The sequence below is a fragment of the Myotis daubentonii genome, chromosome 12, assembly GCF_963259705.1.
Source record: "Myotis daubentonii chromosome 12, mMyoDau2.1, whole genome shotgun sequence".
Classification (NCBI taxonomy): domain Eukaryota; kingdom Metazoa; phylum Chordata; class Mammalia; order Chiroptera; family Vespertilionidae; genus Myotis; species Myotis daubentonii.
In genome coordinates, this window is record NC_081851.1 from 69640055 (window position 1) to 69660299 (window position 20245).

The window sequence follows — 20245 nt, forward strand, 5'->3', positions numbered from 1 at the left end:
AATCTTTCGGTCTTCCACTGCCCAACGGAGGGCATTACTTGGACACCTCCAGGTACGGGGAGCTCACCCCCCTCGAGGGGGCTCACCCTGTAGCGGCCTGGCGCCCCGACCTTGGCCCTGCTGAGTGGGCGGCCCTCACCGGCCCGCGGCACCTGGCGGGGGTGGCGGGGTGGGTGGGAGCGGCGGCGGAGGGGCTGGCGCTGCTGTCCCCGGGCCCGGTGCTGAGCGGGCAGAGTGCAGTGGGCTCTGGTGGAGGTCGGGAGAACTGCAGGGCGAAGGCGGCTGGGGGCTCCGCGGACTGCGGGGAGGGAGGCACTTGACACGGCCAGGAGAGGAGGGGCCGCTGTCCCTGCGGCCAGTGCTGGATGCGGGGACCCAGCGCCGAGGCTGCGCCAGGTAGCAGAGCGCCTCGCGGGGGTGGGTGGGTGGTGGCTGCAGTCGGGGCCCCGGTGGAGGGGCCCGGAGCCCGGCCGAGGCGAGGTGCTCAGGCCAAGCAGGGTCGGGGTGCTGGGGGTCCAGCCCTCCGCCTAGCAGCGTGCCGGGACCCCCCGCGGGCCCGCAGAGGCCAGGAAGTCGGACCGAGGGCGCTAGGACCGGCCGCGCGCCCAGGCCGCTCCCGCTGCGGCGCCCCAGGGCCCCCCAGTCGGCGCTGCCTCCCGGGCCGGCTCCGCAGCGCCGGGGCCCCTGGCCAGCGCGGCCGCGGGGGGCGAGCAGCGGGCGGAGGCCTGGGCCCGCGGGCGGCCGGAGGGAGGGAAGGAGGAAGGCGGAGAGAAGTGGTGGGAGGGGGGGACCCGGCGGAGGAGGCGGAGAGAGGGAGCGCGACAGCGAGCGGAGGGAGGGCGGGCGCGCGGGCGGCGGCGGCGTCAAGACCAGAGGACGCGGCGCCGCAGCACCAGGGCGCGCAGCCGGGCCGGCCTGACCCCACCGGCCACACGGTAATGGGCGCCGCTACCGGCGGTCCGGGCGGCCGGCCCGGAGGCGGGCGAGGAGGAGGGGAGGCCGGGTTGGGGGGCACGGCGGCGGGCAGTGCCCGGCTCGGGGCACGCTCCCGGACCCCAGCAACTCGGCGCCGGGCGCTCCGCGGGGCCAAGGCTGCGGGCGGAGACGGCGGACCAGGCTGGCTGGGGCGGTGCGGGGCGTTTGAGGGTTTGTTTATGTCACCGCGGGCTGGGCAGGCGCCCCTCCCGTCCCGCCTGCTCCCGGCGCGGAGCCCCCTCCCCGCCCCCGCTCCGCCGCGGGCTCAAGTTCAAGTCTATACAATGCCGCGGGGGGGGGGGGCGGGGGGGGGGGTTCCGCCACCGCTGGCCTCCGCCGCGGTGCCCCGCTCCGCGCTGCCGCAGGGGCTCGGGACCGCCACCCCCGCCTTCCGGCCCTGCGCCAGCCCCGGAGCCCCGCCTGGGGCCTGCGGCCGGGGCGCGAGAGGGCGCGGACCCCCGACCGGGCATGATCCGCTCCCGCCGCGGCCCGCAGGGAGCGGAGGCAGGGGGCGGGGGCCTGGCCCCGCGCAGGCTCCGCCGCGGCGGCAGAAAATGGCAGCCTGGCACGACCCGGCCCCCCGCCCCTCCCCCCGGTTCCCGGCCCTCCTCGGCCCGGCGGGAGGGGCACCCGGGAGGCCCCCGGGGGCGGTCCGAGGGGTAATCGGGGGCCCGGGCCGGGGAACACGGCGCCGCGATCCTCCTCCGGCCACCTGTGGCTGGGGGTGTGGGTTGCCAGTGGATCCGGGAGGGGCGACGGGGGTGGGGAGGGCGCCACTCGGGGGGCACACCTCCCCGGAGCAGGCCGGTCAGTGCGCGGGAGGGGGCACGCCGTGCCTGGCTCCTCCCTGCCCCCGCCGCGGGCCGTGGGAGCCGGGCGGCGGCGGTGGCAGAGGCGGTGGCGCCGCAGTGTGGGGGCGGGGCGGGGGCGGGCGAACATCCCGGGCCGGGAGGGGGGGCCGGAACACGGGCCGCGGGAGCTGCGGGGCGGACCGGGAGCCGCGCGCGCGGGTGGGGGCGTCCGGGGTCGCCCCGGCAGCAGAAACACCCCGTCCGCACACACGAACACGCACCCCCGCCGGGCCGGTGCAGACGTGTCCTTGAAAGCTTCGCGTCGGCCCCGTGAAGGACGAGGCCGCCCGCGGCTGCACGGCTGCAGATCGGGGTCTTCGGCCCAAGTCCCCACGCCCCGGAGTCCCCCGGAGTCCACGGCTTCGGAGCCCAGGCGGCCCCGGTCCGTGTCCCGCCCTCACCCCGCTCCCCTCCCCCAGGCCGCCCTGTCCTCCCTCCCCCTCGGCGCGGACCGAGCTGGCTTGGGTCCAGGTCCCGCCCCCCCCCCCCCCCCCCGCCTCCCCCAACCCCTCATCGCTGGGGCCCGCCGTCCTCCGGCTGCCAAACTTCGTTTGGCTTTCCTGGAGCCTCCCTTCTTGGGGAACCCACTCCCTTCCCACCCCACCTCTGTTTTCCCCCCTCTCTCTCATCCCCTCCGTCCTTCCGCCTTCTCTCGCCACTGCAAAGCCAGTTGAGGAGGTGTTGGCGCCTTGGGTGGGGAATGGGGCCCGTCAGTTCTCAGGGGCTCCCTTCCCAGCCCCCGAGGGGAGCCCCCCGTGGCTGCACCTTGACCTAAGATGGCGTCCTGCACCCCGCTGGGCAGCTGGGGCTGCGCAGGCCGGAGGGAGGCCCTAGCCCAGAAGCGCACCACTGGGCCCTCCTCCCCGCCAGCCAGCGGGGGACGGAGCCCGCCCGAGACGCGCCCTCTGCCCTGTGACCCAGCTTGCCCCTCGCTGCGCTGCCGTGCCCAGAGGCTGCCATCAGCATCCCTGGGGGACTGTTCGGTCTTCAGGTTTCACCCCGGGCTGCCAGCGGCTGAACCGGCCTCCTGGGCTGGCGGCTGCGAAGGGATCCTGGGATCAGGTGCTGCGCCGCAGTTGTGCCTCCTCCCTCCCCGGCAGATGTGACAGCTGCAGCCGGGGAAGCTTTTTCTCCTTAAGCGTCGTCGCTGGAGTGTGAGGACTGGCCTGTGGGATTTGGGGGAGCCCAGCTGTCAGGCGGGCCCCCTTTGGGCTGCCCCCTCCGTGGCAGGGGCCATCTCCAGGTGGTTTGCAGGAGCTGCCTGGGCTTGGGAGCTTTGGTCTCTGCGGCGAGGTGGTCCCCCTCCGCCCCCAGGTCACGTTGAGACCCTGGTTGGGCTGTTTGACAGGCAGCTAGCTCTGCGAAAGTGTGAGCCTGTGTGCGCTTGCCTGCCTCCCTTCCGGGCCCCACTTCTTTGGGCTCCCTCTCCAGCCCCTTGTCCGCTCCTGGGTGCTTGTCTTCAGCTGCTTACCAGAGGCAGAGCTCCAGGCTCAGGCTGACTGAGGCTCTGTTGGCTCTCCATCCCAGGCGCCTGGGCCTGCCTGCCATAGGAGGCCCACCTTAGAAACGGTGAATTCCTTCTAGACTCAAGGAGTAAGTCCGCAGTGCAAGGACCACTCCCCAGGCACTGGAGACGCCGAGGAGAGGACGACTGACCGTGGCCATCTGTCAGGGTGTCTATGGACAGGATTCCTCTGTGGGGTGGAGGTTGGGCTGGACCTTAAAGGTCCATTCCAATTTTTAAATTCTATGGCTCTGATTCTCATGGTGGAATTGCAGACCCAGGAAAGGGGGCAGGGGGGTCTTTTTTTTTTTCTCTCCCACCACACAACAGTAATCAAGAAAGGCTTCCCGGGGGAGGAGGTCTGTGAGAGAGCAGCCCCTCTCCCTGGGGGGATGGCCCTTTGAAAGCAGAGGTGGTGTGAGGGGAGGGCACCCTGCAGGACACAGGCTTGTCACGTCTGACTCCACAAGCATGTCAAACCCACGGCCGGATTTGACATGCTTGGGGTAGAAAAGTTCAGCTTCTGGTGTAAGACTGCAGACGTGCGTGTCCTTCCGGGGGTTGTGTGTGATTCTGTGTGCGCATAATTTCTGAGGTTTCTTCCCAGGTCCAGTTTAGAGTAAGCACTTGAGTCTCTCATGAATGTTTTGCGATCACAGTCACACACATCGGTGCCATTGGTCTGTAAAAGACAGGACCAGCTGGAAAACACTTGCCCAGGGAGACCTCGCCGGGAGGAAGGGGGAACTTAGCCGGTGCCCTGCACAGCTCTCCTGGGCTGCTGCTCTGCCTGTGTTCTTTCTTCCCAGTTTGTGGTGTCCATGGGACAGGGACCTTGCCTCGGCTGCCTCTGCGCTGCCCCTCTGGAGCCTCCATGGGCGTCTGCTGAGTGGCGGGGAAGCTTGCTGCACATCTGTTTTTAGTCCCTGTCCTCTCCCCAGTGGCGGAGGGTTTGGGGCCGTGCTCTCTTCGCTTGCTGTTGCTCCGCCTTCCCCGAATGGCCTTCGCCTACTTTTAGGCCAGTTCCTTAGGCTCAAGTATATTCAAGGCTCCTTGGGGCGTGGAGAGGGGGGGAGGAACCAAATAAAAAGGGGACTCTGAGAGCAGTTTTTTAAAAAATATATTTCATTGATTTTTTACAGAGAGGAAGGGAGAGGGATAGAGAGTTAGAAACATCGATGAGAGAGAAACATCCATCAGCTGCCTCCTGCACACTCCTTACTGGGGATGTGCCCGAAACCAAGGTACATGCCCTTGACCAGAATTGAACCTGGGACCCTTGAGTCCGCAGGCTGACGCTCTATCCACTGAGCCAGACAGGTTAGGGCTCTGAGAGCAGTTTTGCTGGTTCTCTCATGGAGTGAAAAATAGACCACCCTCTCCCCATCCTTGGGCCTGAAATGTTACCATTAGAATCCAAGCCTTAGAATTTAGGGTTGAAGGAGAACGTTGAGCCCTGAGAATACTTGGAGCCGGGTTGGGGGCTGTTTGCATGCGAGACTAGGCCCCCTTTCTCCAGTGCTACCCTGAGCCTGAGGCCAGACGGCCAGTTGTGAGCCTGTCACATGCTCCTTGCCCTCTGCACTTCCTGCTCCCTTCTCCTTGTGTGGGCTTGGGGCCCCTGACTTGGTGCCCATGTGCCCTTTCCCACCCCATGCCCCACTGATGGTGGGTGCATCGCTGGCCTCTAGCTTGGGAACAGGCAATAGTCAGGGCCAAGGCATGGCCTGCAGGAATCTATTCTACTTCCCTTCCCGTATGTGATAGACAGTGGGGCCTGTCTGGAGCCCGCTTGCCCTTTGAGACCGGGCGTCTCTGGGCCTGTGTGCTTGGCTTTGCTGTTCTGCCGGACTTCAGTAGTAAACTAAGGTGCCAGATTCCTCTCCACTCAAATGCCGAGGGCCGAGGGCTCGTTTTCCGTCATTTCTGTCTTTGACGAATTTATTCCCTAAAACTACAAAACCTGAGATCCTTGCGGTGTCGGGGCTATGTGTGTGTGGCCAAGCCTGCCTTCACTTGGCTAAGTGTGTGGGCAGGACGGGGTGTGGTGCACGTGGTCCCCTGTGCATATTTTTGTGTACACATCTTTCTGTGTGTACTGTGTGCAGCCGAGTGGGCACAAATCCGACTTGCTTAGACATAAGCCTGTTTCAAGGCCTCTGAAGTGAGGGCCAAGGAGTCAGAAGAAGCTGCATTCTGACACTTCCCAGCTGTGGGATGTGGGGCCACTGACTCCTCCTCAGCTCCCTCACCTGTGCCAGGGAAATAAGACCAGGCTGTCCTCAGAGGTCGTGAGGATTGAGCGAGATAATGTGCAGAGTGTAAGTGCTCGGTGTTAGCTGGCCGTGATTATTTTCGTTATGTGGGCAGCTTACGTGGACCCGCACGGCAGGAAGTGCCCTGAGAAGTCTTGTCCACCTTCCTGCCTCTTTTGCAAAATCTTGGACGGATGACAAAAATGCTGCTTCTGATTGAAAAATCTTCAGAGGTGGGCGGCTGCTCAGAGCCACTTAGCAATCTGTTGCCGAGTTTAACAAGTCGCATTGTCAACAGGCTGTCTTTGTATTCACCTCCAGTCCCTCACACGCAGCTTCAGCTCTATTCTGATTCTGTTCTGAGTGCAGTATCTTTGTTTCCAGAGACTTACTAAGCACTTCCTGTGGGCAAGGCTGTGTGCGAGGCTTTGAGGGGACACAAAGTGAGTTTAAGGTGTGCCCAACTACTGACCACAAACCAGGGTCACAGGGCAGGGAGAGATAAAGTGCTCAAAGGACAGGTCACAACCAACTGAGGGGATCCGAGAGGGCTTCTTGGAGGAGGTGGTATGTGAGATAGGCTTCAACACAGAGGGACGGTTTCTAGGCTGAGAGGATGAAGCTAGGCACTTGGGGATAGGGCGGCTGGAGTGTTGGGGAGCCACTGGGGAGACAGAGCCTCAGGTGTGCTGAGAGCCAGGCGGAGGCCCTAGATTGATTTGGGGAGAGTGGGCCCTGTGCTCTGTAACTCCTATGTGGCCCATGAAGAATCACCCTGAACTGACCTGCTTGTGGTGGCTTTGCGGGGGCGGGTGGGGACAGCACAGAGGGAGGAAAGGAAGAGAGGGGAAGGGGCCAATGAGCTGTTGGCCTAGAATCTTGATGCTTCCTTTATAGTCTGTAGTCTAGAGCGTAAGAGCTCAGACTTGGAGAGAAACAGAGCAGGGTTTAAATTGCACCAACCCTGGGGGGTTGTGATTAAGGGGAACACCAGCCAGGGTAAAGTCTGCTTGCCAGTGATTGCGTCATGGTGTCCATGTCCCACTTACACCCCCTCCCCCAGATTGAGGTGCCCCGGCTTCCAGAATATATCTGCAAGGGGCTGTGAATGGGGGTGCAGAACCTGACTCTGCCCTGCACTCCCGCCTCCCTCCCTCACATGTGGCAGAACTGAGCCTTCAACTCCAAAGGGATGTGCCCTCTCCTGGCAGCTGTGCCCCAGGTGTGGCTGCAGGTGCCTGGCAGCCCAGAACAAGGACAGCCAGTGGTCAGGGCCGGACAGGCCACATCTCCCTTGCTGGTCACATCGCAGGCCTGTCTGGAGCACAGCGGCGGGGGAGGAGGTGCGGAGGCCTGGGGCTTTCCTAGCCAAATCCCAGGGGGGGTGGAATTTTTTTTTTAACTGTAACTGAGCATCGCCCATCCCCATCCTGCTGTGGTCCCCTCTGACCCCTACTGCTTCTCAGCCTATTTGCATCTATTACCAGGTTCCTATTTTCTCTTTGCGGTCATGGCCCTGCTCATTGTCATCCCTATTGATCTTCCCTCTCTGTTTCAAATGTCAAGGTCATTTTTAATTCTGAGCCAGTTGTTAGCTGTCCTGTCTGGGTGCTCAGAGGAGAGAGAGGAACATCTCAAACAACTAGTAACTGGAGAGCTGGAACTTGGGCGTCCTGACTCATTCTGTGCTCTTACTGTTGTGTTACTGTATAGGTGGGTCAGGGGGTTGGTGCAGAAGGTATTCTAGACCTAATAGATCAGCTAGATCCCAGTGTGCCAGTGGTCCTCACTTGAAAAGGTTAGCAGATGCTTAGGAGGGATATTGTGGGGTGGTGGGGTCAGATCTGTGGCTTACTGGACTGTGGGTTGCATGTGGGCCCAGGCATAGTGAATGTCGGGGAACGCCCACGCGGGGGACCTGCGACAAGCTTCCCCCCAGAGGTTCCCCAGAGGACCCAGGGAGGAGCAGGTGAGGGTGCTCGGGCCTGTGCCAGGGGTGGGATCCTCCAGCGGCCCCGGCAAGCAGACCTGTTGGGAAGGGACCTCTGGAAGGAATGGCCCTGTGTGATTAGAATTATAGATTCTGAAAGGATAAATAAATTTATGGATAAAGGGGGATCTGTTTAGATTCCCCAAAGCCTTTGAAATGGGGTAGTAAGCATGTCTATTCTGACGCATAGATGTCCATGATATGAGGTTGGATTACCCCAAAAAACTACATGCAGAGTATAGTCTTGTTTTTGTGAATCTTTAAATATATACGAATCTATACATTTGTAGGCTGTACATACATAGGAAAAGTCATCTCGAGGGGGACACAGCAAACCTGTCAGCAAAGACTTTGCCTTTTACTTTGTATACTTTATGTACTTTGTAACCTTTGAAAAACTGTCAATGCACACGTGTTGCTCTGTTAATGACAACAACAAAAATAAAATCACATTTTTTAAAGCTTCTGGATAAGAACATGAAGAAAATTTGAGCCACTCTAGGGCTGGGAGGATGGATTCTTTCTATGATGGATAAAAAACTGGCTTGGAGACTGACAGCCAAGGGTAGGGCTGCTCAGGTACTTGTCTTCTCTGGGAAGGTTGCAGGGAGAAATACTGCAAACACTGAGGCCTGCAAGTGAAGGCCTGGGCTTGGAGGGACTGGGCGAGAGTGGCCAGCAGGCAGCTGGCTGCACCTGGGTACATACCAGGGCAGTGGACCAAGTTAGCTTTATAGGATGGTGACTTGAAACTCTCAGTTCTGATCCAGGATGGGAAACAAATCATTGAGGGTTTTCCCAAAAGGCTTCAATCTATGGTTCCCTGGGAACTGAAGGTATGACCAGGGCTCGGGCCAGGTATGGAGCATAGGCTGACGGATGGAGGACCAAATGGGATTTCTGGAGGCTCCACCAGGGAGTGGAAGGGATGCCTGGGGAATTCATCGGGCATGTGGGCTCAAGCTGTACCCGGCTCTGTGATCTGAGGCCATGAGCAGGTGGCAGAGACCCAGGTGACAGGGTGGAGAGGTGAGGAGGGACAGATAGTAATTCCTCTGCCTGTTGATTGGCAACAGCATCCACCTCCCCCTTCCACAGCCCCCTCCCCCAGCCCAGTCCCCACCTGTGAGTACGCTCTAGGACAGTGGTTCTCAACCTTCCTAATGCCCGACCCTTTAATACAGTTCCTCATGGTGTGGTGGCCCCCAATTTCATCGTTACAAATTGAACATAATTAAAGCATAGTGATTAATCACAAAAACAATAGGTAATTATATATGTGTTTTCCGATGGTCTTAGGCGACCCCTGTGAAAGGGTCATTCGACCCCCAGGTTGAGAACCGCTGCTCTAGGAGCTTGCTTTTCCCTCTGAGGCTGCCCCTGTTGGATATGACATGAGGAAGGGTGTGTATCATTATTTAGCCCTGGCCTGGAACAAGGTAGGAAGAGAAATAGAAGGACAGGGGCATGGAAGCAAGCACAGAGCTGGCCCCTCCGTGGACTCCCCACTGCTAATCAGTTACTTTGAGACAAACATCTTTGAGCTGCAGGTTTTCCATCAAGGATAAGAAGAGTATCCACATCTTACCTGAATCAAATGAAATATGTTAGGAAAACAGACAGCACTTTGCCTGGCACATAGTAGGTGTTCAGGGGGTTTGAGTTCCTTTTCTTTCAATGGGGTCATGACAGGACTGCACGAGGGTGACTTTAGGGACTGTGTGTGATGACCCCCATGAAGGCCCCTGTGCACGATAAGAGCCCACAAATGTTGCCTGTCGTTTTCCTCACTCTTTAGGAGCCTTGGAGCCTCCATCCCCGCCTCTGTAAAGCCAGGGTTTGGCTGGTTGGTCTGAGTCCCCCAGCCCCGGCCATCTGATCTTGGGCCTTTAGTCTGGATGGACTTCGTCAGTCTCTCACTGGGGACCCAGCAGATCCCCCAAGCCCTCTCCCTTCCTGCCCTCTGGTCTCTTTGGGCCCAGAGCCAGCAGTGGCTTCTCCTCTGGGTTCTGGGCCTGCTGCTGGCAGAGCTGGCTCTGCCCCCTGGCCTAGAGGCATGGGAGGGTCCAGACCACAGCTAGCAGCTGGCAACACTACACCACCCGTTCCTAATGGTTTTATTACCAGCAACAATGTGGTGCTTGCTGCCATCCTCTCACAGGCTGGTGGGTCCCAGCCTAAATGCTGGTGGCCTGAGGGCCTGCCTGGTACTGGAAGCTCCACTGGGAAGCCCAGTGAGGCTGGGCAGTTGCCTCTGCATTTTCTTCTGTCAACACCCTCCACGCAGCCTGGACTCAGAGAGCTGGGGTTCATCATGGTGAGATGCAAGGACCCCGAGTTGGCAGGCCTGGCAGCTCTCCGGTTTTCTCGTGGGAGGTCCCTTGCTTCAAACCCACAAATAAAGTTCATCTTTTTGCTAAAGACCTACTATGTGCCAGGCACTGGCTACAAAGATGAAAGGGACTAGTTGGTCCTCAAGGAGCCCACAGCAGAGGTGAGAGTCTAGAGAGGGCAACCATTACATCATTGGTGGGTGGAGAGATCTGGCAGCATTGGGGGGGGGGGGGGCGATGAGGGGAGGGTCTGAGAAGGGACATCTCATTCAGGGCAAAGGGAGATCCGGAAAGGCTTTCTAAAGGAGGTGACGCTTGAGTGGAGTCTTGAAGGGTGGGGAGCAGTTAGCCAGGTGGCCAAGGGCATTTTCTGACCTGATGCGGCTCGAGTGATGGCATTTGAGGAACGGTGGGATGCGAGGCTGGAGGACTGGGCCAGAGCTGGACCGTGGAAGGCTGGGATGTTACCCATTGATAGGTGCTGGGCTTGGAGAAACATGCTCGTATTTATATCTTAGAAAGGTCATCCTGGGGCATCAAGGAAGAGAAACTGGACAGGTAAAGGTGGGGCCAGGGAACCCAGGCAGAAGGCCAGTGCCAGAAGTCCAGGGAGCCGCAGTGTGGGCATGGAGGAGGGTGCTCTGTGAGGCAGATAGGAAGCAGAGCTGTAGGAACAGCTGAGGGGTGGGGAGTACAGCGAGTCAGGGGGAGTGGAGCGTGGACTTGAAGGCAGTGAGCGTTTGCCCATGGGGCCTGGTTTGTGGCTCACCAGCTGCGTGGGTGGAGATGCCATCCACGGTGAGGATACAGGTTGGGGGAGGTCTCGAGAACCTGGGAGTGCTTCACGTGGGAGGAGGGAGTGGGGTGGAGACGTGAGGGCTGTAAGGTTTGCCCGTGGAGCCTGGGTTTGGCCAGGCTGGCAGAAGGAGAGAGCCTGTCACCAGGCCTGGAGGTGGAGGCCAGGGAGGGGCAGGGTGCAGCGTGGTGGCTTAGGAAGACAGGCACATTTTGTTCCATAACGGGAAGCAACCCGCGGAGACTTCTGAGCAGGGAAGTGACTTAAGCAGGCGTGTGTTCCATGTGCATGAGAGGCGTTGATGATTTGGGGCCCTGAGCTGGGGCCTCTCAGGGGCTCCCCGCAATGAGGAGCAAGGCCTAGACCCCCAGCTGCACGACCTGGGGCATGTTCTGTCACCCTCTGAGAATGGTGTGTGAATTACCACACGGACGTCCACCTTCCACTGATAGGCAGGCCCACTGAGACAGGTGTGGATAAGCTGAGGGCAGCAGTTTGGGTAAGCACACAGAAAAGAAAGAAACAAGACTGTTCCTCTATAATAGAAATCAGTCTTTCGAGTGTCGCTGGAAAGGCAGTTTCGAAAGAATTTCTAGAAAATATGGCTTGAGCCAGGTCAGCATCACTGGATCAAGAGGTAGCATGGCCCCTCAGCCCTGTCCCCTCCTAACTGTATCCTTGGGCAGATCACTTAGCCTCTCTTAGCCTCAGTTTTGCCATCTGCAAAGTGGAGCTAACCTCACAGGCTGGTGTTTTTGCTTGTTTGCTTGTTTCAAACACTGCTTCTTGCACTAAACCTGGGTATTTGATGTCACTCGTTTAAAAGAATCCTTATGCAGTTGGCCTCACAGGTGTTTGAGGATTACAGTTCAGCCATGCGTGCTCCCAGTCTGGCACCGAGGAGGCGCACACCCACACACCCTTCTTTCTCTCACTGATCTGCTGCTTGCTTTGCCTCCCGGGAGACCTGGCCTGCCTGGCCCCGGTCACCGAGCTCCTCCTTCCTGGGAAGGTCCGTTTGTCATGTTCCATCGACTCTTGTTCCCAAACCTGGATAACCCCCGTGTATTTGAATAGCATCTGCTAAGCTAAATGGGAATTAGTGTGTGTGTGTGTGTGTGGGGGGGTCATTTCCTTTTTTTAATAAAGGGGGTGGTGTGTGCAGAGCTGCCCATCGATGGCTGTGTGGGGAGCAGAGGGAGAGGTGGGGAGGCTCTGAACCCTGTCGGCCTGGGTGGGCCACAGCTGGTACCTTGCCCCACAGCTGGCTCAGTGTGCTGGAGAAAGGGGTGCAGGGCCCTAGAGGGGTCTCAGAAATGAGCTTGGGGTCACCTTGGTCTGGACAGTGAAGCCAGCTTCTTCTGTGAGTGGGCACATGTGGTGGCTATTGGGTTGTAGGGTGGCCCTGCCACATGTAGCCACGCCCCTGGGGAGACCTTTGAAGTCGCTCTGCCTTCCAGAGGAGGCCTGGGGGAAGCGGGCTTCTCAGCAGGCCACTCGTGGTGGTGTTGGCAAGAAGGCCTGGGCCCGAGTCAGGCCGTCTCTGGCCGGGTGTGGCGTGGTGGGGACCACTGTCGATTTGAGTGGAAACCATTTCTCCGGTTTGTACACACCTGTGCACAGACCCGTCACAGGGCCAGCCCTCTGGAGGCTGGGCATATATGGACTGAGGGCGTGGGGGGATAATCAGCTGAGATGTACAGCTTAATTAACCTGGCATACCCTAATGGTATACATAATTGTGTTGCATGGTAATTAAGTGTAAATGGTAAGCAGTTCACATAAATGTTTTTGTAATTGGTATTAATTTTGCAAAGGCAAACTAACTTTATGTGGTTCTTCTCTTCTTGCTCTGGTAGTTTTCTAGCACAGGCAATTCCTAGTCTTGGAGGAATTCTATTGCAAATGTTTGTTTATAGGGCAATGTTTTGTATTTTCTCTCAGAATAATGTTATGAATGGTTATGAGGTTCCCAAGCTGGTTTCCAAATGCCTCTTTGGCCCATGCCGTCGGTGAAATGTGCGGCGCATGTGCGGGGAGGCCCTGCCTGGAATCCTCCCCTGGAGCCTGGAGCCTGAGGTGTGTGTGTGTGTGTGTGTGTGTGTGTGTGTGTGTCTGTTTGTGTGTGTTTGTATGTGTATCTGCGTCTGTGGCTCTGAGAGCCCCTACAGCCATGATGGCAGGTTAAGGGCTCTGCTAAAGAGGTTACCCACTGTGGTGGCAAGGGGCCTTGGGCTGGGGTGTCAGAGGAGGCTCTGGGCATGAGCTAAGAGAGGGGACTCTGGATCAGGCCACAGCAGCTGTTCCCAGGAGCGACCAAGAGCCACTTCTGGGTGTGGCCTTCGCCGGAGTCTAGGTTTCCTAAGGACACTTCACTGGCCTTCTGCCCTGATTAAACACATAATACTTTTTTTAAAAAACTGATGGTTAGTTGTGCCAGGCATTGTGCTAAACACTCAACTCAGATAGACTTCTGAGGTACGCACCCACTCACCCCATTGTACAGATTGGGAAAGCAAGGCCCGCGTCTCTGAGTGGAGGAGCCAGGGCTTGAGGTGGGGTCCAGCTGAAGCTCCTTAGGGCTGAAGGGGTAGATGAACTGCACCAGGGCTGCTGGGCCAGGGGCTCATGGTTCTGGGATGTGCTGCCCAGTACCCTGGGGCTCTTCTTCCTTCCCTGACCCCTCCACAAACCGTTTGGTTCGGTTCGGTTGGGGCAGAGGGTGAGGAGAAAGGCAACCAGAGTGTAATTCTGATGGCAGCAGACTCTTTCCTGCCTTCGTGGGCAGGGAGGGGCTGCGCTCCCACAGCGACTCCCAGGTCCTGAAGACGCTTGGGGGAACCTCCTGGTTCTGGCCTGGGCGTGGGTCAGCTGGGCGGTCACTTGGTCAGGGAAGAGGGTGGAAAGGTGCAGGTGGGAGAAGCATATGCGGGGATGGTGTGGGGAGAGAATGCACAGGCTGGCCAGGGACTCAGCCTCCGAAGGCCTGGAGGGGTGGGAGGCCAGCCCCCTGCTTCCTGTGATCCACTGGCACCCTGACCTAGGACCCTCATATCCCCTTCATGCTGGGACACCTGGGCGCTGGGGGGCCTGCACACCCCACAGCAGGTGTACATCCTGGCCTGGGCAAGGTGAAGCGGGAGCCTAGGAGCTCCTGGCCCAGGGCCTTTCCTTTGGCACAGTGCCTGGGGGACTCTGCCAAGCGACCCCTAGAATGGGGGTTGTGGGCAGTCACTCTAGGCACCGCAGCACTGTGCTGGGGTTGTTGCAGCTGCCTGGGAGTGATTTCACACAGTCCTCTCTGCCTCCAGGGTCACCCGGAATAGGGGCAACAGGGGCGGGGCAGGAGGGGGAGAAGCACTGAGCTTTAGGGGGCAGCAAGGTGTAAGACATGAACTCTAACCTCATCTGTTTGGGGAAACAGACACAACTACATACAGATGAAAAGCTAAGTGACCACAGGACAGAGATGATTAAAGAGCCCTTGGGGGGGGTGGGTATTGAGAAGGGATGGAGGGAGGTGGGGGTTACTAAAGGAAGGGGCAGAAGGGGACTGGTGGGCCCTCTGGAGGAGAGAATGGTGTGAGTGTAGACACAAGTGTAGAAAGAGGGGGTGTAAGCTGGGGGAGAGTGCCTGGCCTGGAATGATGGGGTCATCTGGGAGAGGTGGGGGGCAAGGTCTGAGCAGTCTGCTGAGGCCATTGGTATAGGGGTGTAGGGCCAGACCAGAGTTTAGATTTTACCGTGTTTGAACATCTTTGGCATCATAGTTCCCTCCCTTTTTTTAAAAAAAACAACAGTTTTATTGAAATATAATTTACATACCGTACAATTCACTCATTTAAAGTGTGCAATTTGATGATTTTTAGCACCTTCACAGAGTTGTGTCACCATCAGCACAATCAATTAGAACATTTCCATCGGGCATCCTGGGTTTTGATTGGGGAAGCTGTGTGCAGGGAGCCTTGCTGAAAGGCTTGGGTGCACATAGAGACTCCAGAGGCAGCGAGGCCCGAGGCAGAGTAACTGCCAAGCTCTAGACCTGCGGTGCAAAGGGCCTGGAGGGAGCGGCGGAATAGAGGCCGGATGGCCAGGTGTCCAGGTGTCCGATGGAGGGTGGGGACTGAGAGCAGGTGGGACCTTAGTTCTCTCTGGAGTTTGGGGCTTTGGCGGCTGAGGGGAGGGTGCTGCTGCTTCCACACAGAGAGAAGCCAGAAGAGACTGAGGCATCTGGTTCTAGGAGAGGAGGATTTTAGGTGACTGCAGGTCACCCAGGTAGAGATGTCCAGAAACTAAAGATGGAGGGGTTGCAGAAGGAGGGCTGCATTCATTTCCGCCCACATAGCTCAGCGGAGGAGAATTTGGGGCATAGCTGAAGGCAGAGTGTGGCCGTGAGGGGCGCCCACTGTGCAGTCGTGGGAGCGAGATGGAAGCCCGCCCAGAAGACAGAGCAGAGGAGCCCGACGGGTGGGAGAGAACCAACAGCCTGGAGCCGAGTGGAGTCCCGGGGCCGGGGGAGAGCCAAAGACTCCGCTTGCTTGTGACCTTCCAGGAGCCCGGGTCTCTTCACCCCGTGCCTGGCTCCGCAGGGCACTCCGTGCGTGATTGCTGAGAGTGCTTGAAGCGGGCGCTGATTACCTGGCAAGGACGCTGAATTGAGCTCGAGGACCTTGCGGTGGAAATAGGCTGTTTGAGGCTGGGGGCGACTGTGTCAGTCGGTGCGCTCAGGAGACGGAAACCACATGGCGATTTGAACAGGAAAAGTGTAATATGAAGGCTTATTAACTGTAACAGTTGGTGTGTGAGCGATTAGCTGGTAAGAAGTAAAAAGAATGGCGAAGAATATAGAAGCGGCGTGTATGAGAGCAGCCACGACCCACAGGGTTGCCATGGAGTGCCCGAGGAAGAGGCCCTCCCCCGGCCTGAGATCCTGACCTTCATGGAGAGGGCGTGGCCATGGCTGCCTGGGTGACAGGGAAGGCACTGTGGTGCCATGTTGGCAGAACTTACTAGAAACCTGTACTCTGGAACTCACTGGAAATCCATCCTTTTGGGTCCCAAGGAAAGTTGTTCATGAGGAAGTATGTCGCTGGAGCACAGTGCTACTAAACTACCCAAGGCGGGTGTTGGGTGACATGCTGTCACACTGCACAAGCCAGGTGCTGGAGAAGCTGTATGGCACAGGAGCCTGGTGCTGGAGAAGCTTATGTGGCGCTGGAGCCAGGTGCTGGAGAAACTGTGTGTGGCGCTGGAGCCTGGCTCTGAAGAAGCTGTGTGTGGCACAGGAGCCTGGTGTTGGAGAAGCTGTGTGTGGCACAGGAGCCTGATACTGGAGAAGCTGTGTGGCACTGGAGCCTAGTGCTGCAGAAGCTATGTGTGGCACTGGAGCCTGGTGCTGGAGAAGCTGTGTGTGGCGCTGAGCCTGGCCCTGGAGAAGCTGTGTGTGGCGCTGGAGCCTGGCCCTGGAGAAGCTGTGTGTGGTGCTGGAGCCTAGCCCTGGAGAAGCTGTGTGTGGCGCTGAGCCTGGCCCTGGAGAAGCTGTGTGTGGCGCTGGAGCCTGGTGCTGGAGCCTGGTCCTTGAGAAGCTGTGTGTGGCGCTGGAGCCTGATACTGGCGAAGCTGTGTGTGGCACTGAGCCTGGCCCTGGAGAAGCTGTGTATGGTGCTGGAGCCTGGCCCTGGAGAAGCTGTGTGTGGTGCTGGAGCCTGGTGCTGGAGCCCGGCCCTTGAGAAACTGTGTGTGGCGCTGGAGCCTTGCTCTGGAGAGGCTGTGTATGGCTCTGGAGCCTGGTGCTGGAGAGGCTGTGTGTGGCGCTGGAGCCTGGTGCTAGAGAGGCTGCGTGTGGCACTGGAACCTGGTGCTGGAGAGGCTGTGTGTGGCGCTGGAGCCTGGTGCTGGAGAGGCTGTGCGTGGCGCTGGAGCCTGGTGCTGGAGAAGCTGTGTGTGGCAGAGGAGCCTAGTGCTGGAGAAGTGCCCTCACTGCAGCAGCTGGCAATGGGAGTTGCGTGGTACAGGAACCTGGTGCTGGAGAAGCTGCGGCAGGACAGGCCTGGGCATTGGGGAAGCCACCGAGGCAGCAGAATCTGGCTCCTGGAGAGGTTGTATACAGTGAAGGACCCCTCCAAGAGAACACACTGGATCTGAATAAAGTCCCCTCTGCGGCCAGTTTCATGTGCCAGCTGGCAGAGGAGAAATCTGCGCAGGGCCTGTCTGTGTTCACAGAGCAGGCAATGAAGGGTGAATAAATGATCTGGTGCAGCCTCCTGCTTTGGCACACAGCTTCCACTGCACTGTTTTACACACGTGTGAGCTCCCCTATAGCCACAAAACAGCTATATTTCTACCTGTCAAGACACAGCTATTCTTACTGAAGGACACTTTAACTTCCTTTTCCCTAAATGAGAAGTCTCACCAATCATTCTGTCAATCTCTGTCTACATGAATAACTTCTAAAATTCAGCCACAGCCCCACTGAATATTCTACCTAGACTCAGTTCTAGACTTAACTTCCAACAACATGATATATAAAATAGTGGGAAGAAGGAGGAAAAAGAAAACAGTTACCGTGTACAAATAAACACACACATATATATCACGTAATAGAAAATATGCAAAACTACTACATGTCTCATTTCTGTTTTTGTCCACAAGGTCACATTCAGCATTGGGCTTCCCTCTCCCATTACCCATCCTGTTTTCCTCTGTGCTCAGCCAGGACCTTTGCAGGTCAGGCCTCTTTCACCTGGCGGAATGACCCAAACCTTGATTCGCAAAGGATCTGAATCTTCAGTTGTTCCCCCTCCTTTTTTTTCTTCTTCTGTAGTTTTCCATTTTCCAATGTTACTTTTGGGCGTGGAAGTTCTGAGAGGGAGCTGAGAGAGTCTCCTGGTTCCAGGCAGTCTTCCCTGCCTCTGGTGTGTACAGCAACCCAGTTCTCCTTGGGAGCCAGGATCAGTCACTCCAGCCGGCAGAGTAACTCCTGTTTTTGTCTGTTGGTTCAGTGGCATAAGGGATCAGGAAAAGCCAAGAGGATGACTTACCTTCTAGTGGAACCATTGAGTCCCCTTTGGGGATTGCAACATTCAGTGCCCCTAGAGCAGTGGTTCTCAACCTTGGCTGCACATTAGAATCACCTGGGAATCTTTTTAAAATCCTGATTTCTGGGCCCCATCCTCCGGCAATTCTGTTTCTTTGTTACTAATGTTGTGGCCCCACCCCATAACAAAGAAACAGAATTTCCAGAGGATGAGGCCCAGAAATCAGGATTTTTAAAAGATTCCCAGGTGATCCTAATGTGCAGCCAAGGTGAAAACCACTGCCTAGAGGATTCAGAGATACAGGAAGGGGTGGGGTCAGATGCAGAGATCCAGGGGCAGGTAAGTAAAGAGGCTCTGCAGCTGGCGGATATGGGCCATTCTTTTTTATTTTATTTTATTTTATTTTATTTTATTTTATTTTATTTTATTTTATTTTATTTTATTTTATTTTATTTTATTTTATTGGTTTTTTACAGAGAGGAAGGGAGAGGGATAGAGAGTTAGAAACATCGATGAGAGAGAAACATCGATTCAGCTGCCTCTCGCACACCCCCTACCGGGGATGTACACGCAACCCAGGTACATGCCCTTGCCTGGAATTGAACCCGGGACCCTTGAGTCCGCAGGCCGATGCTCTATCCACTGAGCCAAACCGGTTAGGGCACGGACCATTCTTTAAAGACGCTGGAAAAGCAGAGAAATGCACAGGTGTAGACCATGGGCTGCCTCCAGGGGAGGATAGAATCAGACCCATGCTCGTGGCTGCCTCAGACAGCAGGCCCCACCAGGGTCCACATGGCTGATTCTCACAGGGGCTGCCAGCCTGGCCACCCTATGCCCCTGACTCCCAGGGCGTGGGGAGCCCACCTGACTGCCACAGCGCGCGTGCGCACGCTCACACACACGCACACGCGCACACACACACACACATACACATACACGGCAGGGCTTCTCCTGACCCGCCACCCTCAGAAACACATGCTCCTCTGTGCAAGGCTGTATTACTCATGTTGGCTCCCAAGAACAGCGTCATCTCCTTACCAGCATCTATTTTGGATTTAAACCTTTTTCTCCCCTCTCCGCTTGTGGGGCTGTGTCATGGTAACCTTTAGTGCGAGCGGAAGAGTCTGATTCAACTCATCGCTGCCAGTGTGGCCAGCATCGCGGCAGCAGATTTGGTGTGACCAAAAATACTCAACGCTGGCGGTGCCCTGGCCTCGAGGGGGGTGGAAGAACCACACGTCATCCGACTGTGATTCCGGAGCCAGACAGATGGGCTTTGAAGTGGGGAGAGGATGGCAGGATTGTTGGGTTGGCTTTGGTGTATGGGCAGCTGGTGGTTTGGGTGGAAGGGATGTTTCTGAAAGTCAGGGTAATGGTATGATGATGAGCATCTCACTCGCGTTGAGAGAGAATGAGCTGTCGGAAAGTGTCTCTGAGACCTCTTCCTCCTCCTCATCCAGCCCCCGTCTTGTGACCGAGAGGCTGTGGCGGATAGACATCTCCGTCTAGAGGCCCTGGTGTCTCCCCTCAGCTTTCTGCTGGCCCCCAGCTCACCAGGCCCTGGCAGATGATTGGGTGACATGGGCACCAGATACTCTCCTGCCTCTGTCACCCACAGGGCTCATTTGTAACTCCTCCCAAGCTCAATAGGAAACTCAGCCAGGAGGCTGTTATCTGTGGGCTGGTGTCACATCAGGGCACAGATATGATCTGGGGTCTGTGCTTAGCATGCTGACCCCTGGCTGAGTGCTGACACGTGTGTAGAGACTCCAGCGTTAGACCTGGATTCCTCATCCTGCCCTGGGACTTTCCTACCCGGGCTACCTTGGAGAGGTAATAAATCTCTTTAAGCCTCATTGTCTCCCATGAAATAACAATAGAACCTACTTCACAGGATTGTTAGGATGAAATAGGACAATGCATGTCCCTTAGCACAGTGCCTGGCGCCTGTTAGGCGATCAGTAAATGGGCAAATGAATAAATGAATGGGTGATTCCCACCTTGGGCTGGGCACTGATTGTAAGGTTGTGTGCCTGTCACCGCCCCGGCTCTTGTCCCCATGGCAGACCTAACCAGGAAAGGGAGACTGACTGAAAATTTTGTTGTCTGACCAATCCATGCCCAAAGTTAATGTGGCTGCGACAGTCACATGCTAGTTGTAAGAGATCGTGCTGGAGGGGAAAACTGGGCTCTGGGGTGGGACAGACCTGGCGTTGTATCTGGCTCTCTCACTAACTGGGTGACCTTAGGCAGCTCCGTTAACCTCTCTATACCTCATTTTTTCACATCTGGACAACAGGGATAAAAATAGCACCCACTTCAGAGGGTTGGCATGAGCATGAACGAGATGTTGAGATTGTAATGCTCTTCACAGGACCTGGCATGTCTGGGGAGCGTGATAAAGACACTCCTGGTTGAGCAGCGGGCACTCGTGGCGCTCCAGTGTTTTCAAGAAAGAAGGGAAAGCTGTGGGCTGGTTAGTCAGGAACTACTAATTGTTC

The 20245-nt window shown here is 57.4% G+C and overlaps 1 protein-coding gene across 3 annotated transcripts in view; it reads left to right on the plus strand.

The window, feature by feature from the left end:
- The first annotated feature begins 246 nt into the window (after window positions 1-246).
- DNMT3A (DNA methyltransferase 3 alpha) overlaps window positions 247-20245 on the plus strand; it is a 96938-nt gene continuing 76939 nt past the window's right edge. For 2 of the 3 annotated variants that reach the window (XM_059660404.1, XM_059660406.1), the window contains exon 1: window positions 782-935. The gene's annotated coding sequence lies outside the window, so the exon portion shown is untranslated. Of the gene's footprint in view, window positions 397-781; window positions 936-20245 lie in introns of those variants that run through there. The other variant, XM_059660405.1, reaches the window with a different exon arrangement.